General features: G+C 42.5%; 1 protein-coding gene across 1 annotated transcript in view; it reads right to left on the bottom strand.

Annotated features, from left to right (window-relative positions):
• Window positions 1-8,635, bottom strand: part of LOC138950819 (sodium-coupled monocarboxylate transporter 1-like) — a 46,622-nt gene extending 37,987 nt beyond the window's left edge. Inside the window, exon 1 of the mRNA XM_070322537.1 lies at window positions 8,327-8,635. The gene's annotated coding sequence lies outside the window, so the exon portion shown is untranslated. The remainder of the gene's footprint in view (window positions 1-8,326) is intronic.
• Between the last annotated feature and the right edge of the window lie 788 nt (window positions 8,636-9,423).

The raw sequence follows: 9,423 nt of genomic DNA, 5'->3' as shown, positions 1-9,423 counted from the left end.
TGTTACACAGATAAGTATGCTTTGACTCTGTGCTTTGAACAAAGAAGTAGAAGCCGGTGTAGCGCGTTTAGATTTCCCCTGCGTTTAGATTTCCCCTGCGTTCTGATTTCCACTGCGGTCTCGTTGATCTTGTATAAACTCCACACTGAAAAGCCCCCCTCCCTTCCATAGTACGGATGATCGCGCTTAGGTAAGTTACATTCATATGATCAAATTCGTTCAACCAACATTTTTGGCTCACGTAAGTGTAGCCTATGCGATCGAAACTTTGTCTGTCTGTTCGTGCGTGCGTATGTGCATGCGTGCGTGCGTGTGTATGTCTGTGGTAGAAACTCTAACATTTGAAGACGTCACATTACATTGACGTCACATTATGACGTAAGAGGGTTAGACGTCACGCGAAGGAAGTACTGAAAGTCTCGGTCATTATTATTTTGAGCGGGCCGAGACTAGTTGGCAGTCGTGTCCCTGTAAGTAGGCTACATGCAGACAGACAGATCTAGATCTAGTGTCTCGCTTTCTTGCACAGTTTCACCTATGCTCTTTCTCTGTGTGTGTGTGTGTGTGTGTCTGTCTGTCTGTGTGTGTGTGTGTGTGTGTGTGTGTGTGTGTGTGTGTGTGTGTGTGTGTGTGTGTGTGTGTGTGTTAGTGTTAGTGTGTGTGACGGAGTGATTGAGTTTGTGTTACTGTTTGTCGATTTCTTACGTGAGCCTTGATGGCTTCGCCTCTTGTTTTATTTCAACTTGGAAATTCGCTTCATCCTAAAATCCTTCCCTTCTCATTCAAAGGGTGCACGTTTTCGAAGATGATTAATGAGATGAGGATGATTATAATGATGAATGGGGTCTTCTTCTTCTTGTCGATCCCACTAGTTAGCCTATATTGTCAGCCCGGACAGCGAGACGAATGATGCCGTCTTCTCCAGGTCTTCCTTTCCTCCGTACAGCTTGCAGTGGAATGCTTGGGTGAAATCTATTCAATTTCACCAGAAAGTTCCTTCGCTTGCAAGAAACTGCAATGCCTCCCTCCCTTAAATAAGTGTACTTCTTTAATTTGACCAGGAAACAACATTTCAGTCTCGGGTATATATCGAATCGGAAATCTGAACGCAGGGGAAATCTGAACGCACTACACCGGTGTCACGAACTGAAGCGTCATTGATTGATTGAAACCTCTGCTGAACAATCCTTCTCATTGCAGTCAATGCGCATGCGCCAATCTTGGACTTAAAAAATCCGACCCTTTGACCGAACGAACCATGGGTTAGGATTAGGGTTAGGATTAGGGTAAGGGTTAGGGTTAGGTTGTTCACAACCTGATTAATCTCCCCATGTTAGCGCATGCGCATTGACCGCAATGAGAAGGATTGTTCAGGCAGAGTTTTCAGTTCGTGACACCGGCACACATGTACGCACGCACGCAGACACACGTGTGCACATACAGTGAAACAGACAAACATTTGTTCGGAAGACATGTGTAAACGCACAAGAACATAATTATCAGTCCTAGTCTTACTGACACTAATAGCTGGAAGGGAAGTAACTGTGTGCCTCTCATATCTACGCTGCACTGAGGTAGTCCATGTGTTGTCTCCCCTATTTCCGTTGTGATCAATGATTTACAAAAAGTCTATCCGGTTGACTAGCGGAGGACGTCTTTAATTATTTTAAAACAATCAAAGCAACTTTGACGTTGTGCTTAAGAAGAAAAGTTGTTCAGTGTGATAAGTACTAGGTTGTGTTAAAAAGGGTTAAGTGCTATCCATTGTCATTACATTTAGTCAAGTTTTGACTAAATGTTTTAACATAGAGGGGGAATCGAGACGAGGGTCGTGGTGTATGTGTGTGTGTGTGTGTGTGTGTGTCTGTGTGTGTGTATGTGTGTGTGTGTGTGTGTGTGTGTCTGTGTGTGTGTGTAGAGCGATTCAGACTAAACTACTGGTCCGATCTTTATGAAATTTGACATGAAAGTTCCTGGGAATGATATCCCCGGACGTTTTTTTCTTTTTTTCGATGAATGTCTTTGATGACGTCATATCCGGCTTTTTGTAAAAGTTGAGGCGGCACTGTCACACCTTCATTTTTCAATCAAATTGATTGAAATTTTGGCCAAGCAATCTTCGACGAAGGCCGGACTTCGGTATTGCATTTATATTCGGATTAAAAAACAAGCTCTGAAAATTTAAAATATAAAAATTATGATTAAAATTAAATTTCCGAAATCTTTTTTAAAAATTGTATCTTATTCCTTGTCGGTTCCTGATTCCAAAAACATATAGATAAGATATCTTTGGATTAAAAACACGCTCAGAAAGTTAAAACGAAGAGAGGTACAGTAAAGCGTGCTATGCAGCGGAGCGCAACCGCTACCGCGCTGAACAGGCTCGTCACTTTCACTGCCTTTTGCACTAGCGACGGACTACGGTCATTGTGAAAAAATGCAGTGCGTTCAGTTTCATTCTGTGAGTTCCACAGCTTGACATTTGCAGTAATTTCGCCCTAGCGACTTGTTTACATTTAGTCAAGTTTTGACTAAATGTTTTAACATAGAGGGGGAATCGAGACGAGGGTCGTGGTGAATGTATGTGTGTGTGTGTGTGTCTGTGCGTGAGTGTGTGTGGAGCGATTCAGACCAAACTACTGGACTGATCTTTATGAAATTTGACATGAGAGTTCCTGGGAATAATATCCCCGGACATTTTTTTCTTTTTTTTTTTATAAATACTTTTGATGACGTCATATCTGGCTTTTTGTAAAAGTTGAGGCGGCACTGTCACACCCTCATTTTTCAATCAAATTGATTGAAATTTTTGTAAAGCAATCTTCGACGAAGGCCGGATTTCGGTATTGCATTTCAGCTTGGTGGCTTAAAAATTAATTAATGACTTTGGTCATTAAAATTCTGAATTTTTTTATATTTTTTTTATATATAAAACAATCTAAATTTACGTTCATCTTATTTTACATCATTTTCTGACTCCAAAAACATATACATATGTTATATTTGGATTAAAAACAAGCTCTGAAAATTAAAAATATAAAAATTATGATCAAAATTAAATTTCCGAAATCGATTTAAAAACAATTTCATCTTATTCCTTGTCGGTTCCTGATTCCAAAAACATATAGATATGATATGTTTGGATTAAAAACACGCTCAGAAAGTTAAAACGAAGAGAGGTACAGAAAAGCGTGCTATGCAGCACAGCGAAACCACTACCGCGCTGAACAGGCTCGTCAGTTTCTCTCCGTTATGCACTAGCGGCGGACTACGGTCATTGTGAAAAAATGCAGTGCGTTCAGCTTGACTAAATGTAGTAATTTCGCCTCACGCGACTTGTTTTTGTTCTACCTTCGTACGACCAAAAATGGATACATTTCAACCCCACTGCTGTAGGCAAGTTTCAATGGTCGACCCTAGTCTAGTCTGGTGAGTCCACTGCGCATGTCACTCGGGTCGCTTCGCTGAAGCGTGGTCTGGTCGAACCATACTCATCCAAAATGGCCGTCGCTAGATGGAGTTTATCAACGATCAAACTAACTCACAAAAACAAACTCAATATCCACCAAATCTTCTTCCCCAAGATAGCCAACACTACATAAAAATAGTTGACCAAGCGGAATGTGCTTTGAAATGAACAGCACCGTCTAAATTGTGTCTCATAAGTAAAACACCACTTGACAGATCGCACTCGCCGCACATTCGACACCATTTTGGAACCACACAAACCCTCGGCGGGCCAAAGCAACCAGAGTGACGTCATCAGGTTCGACCAGACTCCCTTTCAGGGAACTTCCAATGAAACTCGACCTGTGCTGGGTGCACGTTTTTGTTTTTTGCACACCTTTCAAGTTCCGTTTCACTGCATTCCTGGGTCAGGCTCTATCCTATGAGCGTGACGGTTTTGAGAAGCACGAGAGTTCAAACGAATATATTAAAATGTGACATTGAGCGTGGGGCTCTTTTCAGGTGTTATCGTATTTCAAAGAGCGACCCATATTTAGTAAGTGTACCAGTGTCAAAAATGTGTCACCGTGTCGATGCGCTGCTCTCTGTCTCTGTCTCTCTGTCTCTGTCTCTGTCTCTCTTTTTCCCCCTCTCTTTATCTCTCTCTCTCTCTAACTCTTTTTCTCTCTCTCCCGCTCTTTCTCCCTCCCCACCCCTCTCTCTCTCTCTCTCTGTCTCTCTCTCTCTCTCTCTCTCTCTTTCTCCCATTCTCTCTCTCTCTCTCTCTCTCACTCTCTCTCTCTCTCCAACTCTTTTTCTCTCTCTTCCGCTCTTTCTCCCTCCCCACCCCTCTCTCTCTCTCACTGTCTCTCGTTCGCTCTCTCTCTCTCTCTCTCTCTCTCTCTCTCTCTCTCTCTCTCTCTCTCTCTCTCTCTCTCTCTCTCTTCCTCTCCCTCTCCCTCTCCCTCTCTCTCAACCTCTCTCAGCAGAATCAAAAGATATCCCAGGGGCCGGTAATATGAACAGCGTATTTTGGACGGTCGAGCAACCACAGTCGACTGACTGTCAAGTCAGTTGACTGCAGTCTGCTGACCGGCCGTGTTTTGACGGGTAATATGTGCAGCGCGGTAGCACTGACAGTCGGCTGACTAGACAGTCAGCCGCTCAGTGGTATTTTTAGAACATTACAACTTCCGATGTAAACATCGGTCCTGTTTTGGCGGTACCGGTATCTAAATTTCGGCGCCGACCCTAAACTTTTTTTTTGCAAACTCAAATTTTTTATTTTTTTTTGGGGGTGGTAAAGGACAGGGTGAGAAAATTTGATCATTAAAAATCTGAAAAATGTAAAAAAAAATATTGTTTTTAGAAAACGATCCAAATTTACGTTCATCTTATTCTCCATCATTTGCTGATTCCAAAAACATATAAATATGTTATATTTGAATTAAAAACAAGCTCTGAAAATTAAATATAAAAAAATTATTATCAAAATTAAATTATCGGAATCAATTTAAAAACACTTTCATCTTATTCCTTGTCGGTTCCTGATTCTAAAAACATATAGATATGATATGTTTGGATTAAAAACACGCTCAGAAAGTTAAAACAAGTAGAGACACTGCGGTCGATCGACCGAAAAAGGTGCCTGTAAGCCCAACCGCAGTCGGGCGACTGTTTTCAGTTGGACCGGCAGTTGTTCGCGCTCATATTACTGACTTTTGCGGTTCAACGTCGACCCACCGTCAGTTTCACGGTCAGCCGACCGATGACTAGCTACATATTACCGGACCCAGAAATCGGTCATAAAACCCGAGACACAAAGGCTGACTTGAAAGATCGTATTGACGCACACGTGAATGAGAACTACTTGTCGTTTGATCCGCTTGCCTGATCCACTAACCTGCATGCATTCCTCTCTTTGTGCAGTGTGTTGTCATTGGTTGGTTTGTTTGTTTGCTTAACGCCCAGCCGACCACGAAGGGCCATATCAGGGCGGTGCTGCTTTGACATAATTATAACGTGCGCCACACACAAGACAGAAGTCGCAGCACAGGCTTCATGTCTCACCCAGTCACATTATTCTCACACCGGACCAACCAGTCCTAGCACTAACCCCATAATGCCAGACGCCAGGCGGAGCAGCCACTAGATTGCCAATTTTAAAGTCTTATGTATGACCCGGCCGGGGTTCGAACCCACGACCTCCCGATCACGGGGCGGACGCCTTACCACTAGGCCACCGTGTTGTCATTGGTAACTCGTCAGACTTCTTTTGCATGTTTAGAAGCCAGGTCAGAGCTCCCCGAAGTGCGCCTCCCTGCGAACTATTCGCACTAGAATCCGAAATCACGAACTAGAAATTCTTCGATGGGGTCTCTGGACGCACTAAACCTATAAAGAGCGGGTCCCGGGACGCACTAAATTTCTGCTATTGTGCGTACTGTTGGTAGACTGTAGTCGTCAGTCAATTTATGTTGAAAACACAAATGCCATTTCACGCCGGAACAATATGGAAGAGTGTGTTTATTCCATTTATCAAGGCCTTAGTTGAAGTGTCCTCTTTGAATATTCTGATGAAAAAAGACACTTCATATCACACTACGTAATATGTCCTGATAGTAAAGGTACACTCAGATTCACATAAACCATCAGTTTCTGGTCACAGACACTGTCAGGCTTTTACACACAGCACAAACACCCTTTCGTTTAAACACTCAACGCTTGAGAACATCCTAGGTGCCATCCGTAAAGAGCGAGCATTTTTCAAAGAATTTATTTTTGCGTGGCCAGCCGGATTGTCTAGTACCACAATGTGACGCCTCGTTTTGGCGCTAGAACTAAGTTTTTAAATCTAAATGATAAATTGACAGCTTGTAACACAAACATTCTTAAATCATTACAGATTTCTTTTTTCACCAAGACAAGATCAGTACAATTCGAAGTTTTGAAAGTTTGAAAAAAAGGGAGACCGGAAGCAGATAACGCAAGGTCCTGTTTCCTAAAACAGACGAATTTTCTGCATAGCGCTTGCTTCTTTGAAGCCAACCGCCGCCGATACGTTCGTGTGACTCACAGTCGTTTGTTGCATTTTAGATTCAGAGGTACACAATAGCGTGCTATTGCAGATACAGCAAGTCGCATTGAAATCACAAACTGATGACGAAATTGTGAAATAAAAGAAAGTGTGACACGGGTCTCAGGTGGCTCAGGGGTAAATTAAACCACGAAATCTGGTGTGTGGTTTACGCAAGCAGAATAGGCATTCAAACGAACTGTGTCATTTAATGCAGTTAAATGATATTGCAAGTGTGTTCCATAAAGTTAAAACTTCTTTTTTCGTGAGAAGATTTAAATCGATCTGTTATCAATTTGAGGCAGACTGGGTGGGGCTTTAAAGCAATGTGAGGCACTAAAATTATCAAATTGAAACTTGGAGAATACATGGAAGAACTTAATTTTCTGGGTAGTTATTGAAGTGACTTATAAAAAGAAATGAATAATTTGTGAATACTAAAGGACATAGACTGCCGTTGCTATGGAAACTGGCATAAACAGTGCCATATTTGATTTCTAGGAAACGGTTTTACAGCAACATCATACATCAGAAATGCATAATATTTGGCACAAGGATACACATGACTACAATCATATAGAACGATTTTTAGACTAAAGACTTCAGTTGAATTTAAAATGATTTTTGAAATAAGGATTAATGAATATGCGCTTGGAAATGTTGCTGTAAAACGGTTTCCTAGAAATCCAATATGGCAGCTGTTTCCATAGCAACGGCAGTCTGTGCCCATTAGTATTCACAATTTGTTCATTCATTTTTATAAGTCTCTTCAATAACTACCAAGTAAACTAGGTGATTCCATGTATTCTCCAAGTTTAATTTCAGTGCCGCACATTGCCTTAATATGTCTCGTATTCGTGATAACAACGCGTTATATGAAAACAGGAGTTTGGGGACCATGGACACTTGGGACCCTCTAACACTCCGCGTAGGGGGTCAATGGACCCTCCAGAAATTCAAAATGGGGGTCCCAAAACCCTCTTAGTGAGGCGTCTGTGGGGAGCCCTGCAAGTGTACCCTGAGGTTTGGGCCTCAATGTCTTCGTATTTCAAAGAGCAACGAATATTTAGTAAGGGTACCAGTGTTAAAAATGTGTCACAGTGTCGATGCACTGCTCTCTGTCTCTGTGTCTGTGTCTGTCTGTCTGTGTCTGTGTCTGTGTCTGTCTGTCTGTCTGTCTGTCTGTCTGTCTGTCTGTCTGTCTGTCTGTCCCTCTCTCTCTCTCTCTCTCTCTCTCTCTCTCTCTCTCTCTCTCTCTCTCTCTCTCTCTCTCTCTCTCTCTCTCTCTCTCTCGACACCTTGACTAAATGTAGAAATTTCGCCTCATGCGACTCTTTTTGTGTGACTTTGCCGTCTGGTAGACACTCGGTTTGATATGGTATGTGTGTGAGTGCGCGCGAGTGTGTATGTGTGTGTGTGTGTGTGTGTGTGTGTGTATGTGTGTGTGTGTGTGTGTGTGTGTGTGTGTGTGTGTGTGTGTGTGTGTGTGTGTGTGTGTGTGTGTGTGTGTGCGCGAGTGTGAGTGTGTGTGTGAGTGTCGTGTGGGTTTGTGTGTATGTCATCAAATTAATTTAAATCCTCTGTGATATCGCATATATTGTTTTTATGTATGGCCACAAGTTTATTATCACGGGACGGACGCCTTACCACTAGGCCAACCGTGCCGGTCACTTTTTGTCAGTGTTTTTTTGAGAAGGGGGGAAAAAAAGGAAAAAAATAAGAAAAAAAAATTAAAAAAACATAATTCATGTGACGCAGGAGATGAACATCATAATAATTCTTCCAAGAAAAACAGTAACTTACCTTGAGACAAGGAGACAGTGACGCTTAAAAAGAGACACAACTGCTGACCAGAAGACAACTACGACTGACTGATCTCGGCGATCGTCAACCGCGCTTGTTTTTTTTATATAGGATCTACGCAAGCTAGCTCATACCTTAATCGGTGCCAAAACAAGAATATGTGAAGTGCTTAAGTACTCTTTATTGCAATTCCAGCAAGTTGAGTTCCGACTGAAACAGGTCCTGTGATTGGCCAGATTACCGGTCTTGAACTCTCGATGAGTTCCAAAAATCTACACCTTGCATTGCTGGACAATAAAATGGATTATGACGTCTCCTTCTTGGCAAGTTACTAATATGATAGTCCTTTGAAAATGTTATTTGGGAGATTATACACAACTGGGCAAACAGGTGACGTATTGCGTTAAAACTTTGGTATGGTTATTTTCCAAGTCACAGTGAGGTGGATCATGGAAGCGCCCCCCCCCCCCCCTACCCCCCCCCCCCTCTTTCTCGCTCTCTCTCTCTCTCTCTCTCTTTCTCGCTTTCTCTCTCTCTATTTCTCTCTCCCTCACTCTCTCTCTCTGTCTCTATGTCTCTCGCTCTCTCTCTCCCTCTATTTCTCTCTCCCTCTCTCTCTTTCTCTCTGTCTCTCTCTCTTCCCCCTCTCTCTCTCTCTCTCTCTCTCTCTCTCTCTCTCTCTCTCTCTCTCTCTCTCTCTCTCTCTCTCTCTCGCTCTCTGTACATTGCATTGCGTATCCTGTCACCCTAAATAAAATTATGGTCAAAGAGGTTATCTATTGATACTAACGAGTTCGTGCATTTCTCTCATTGTGCAATGCGTTGTCGCTGGCACCGCGTTCTGCTGCGGGGAGGTGTCTTTTTATCAGTGGCTTTTAAAAAGAGATTCAAAGTTATGCTCACAAGTTTGAATCTATAAACAAGAAATAGGGTTGATCAGAGGTCAACAGGGCCGAAACATGTTGTATACAGAACATGGGGTGGGTGCTTAGTGCTTAGTGCTTAGTGTGTGTGTGCAACCATAGGTGTTAGAGTGTGACCCTGTTAAATGCAGAATGAACCACCATATATTTACGAACCCTAATGCAAGAACTCAT

Source organism: Littorina saxatilis, linkage group LG16 (genome assembly GCF_037325665.1).
Source record: "Littorina saxatilis isolate snail1 linkage group LG16, US_GU_Lsax_2.0, whole genome shotgun sequence".
Lineage (NCBI taxonomy): Eukaryota > Metazoa > Mollusca > Gastropoda > Littorinimorpha > Littorinidae > Littorina > Littorina saxatilis.
Note: the sequence above shows the minus strand (reverse complement) of the source record. Positions and strands in the feature narration are given on the sequence as shown.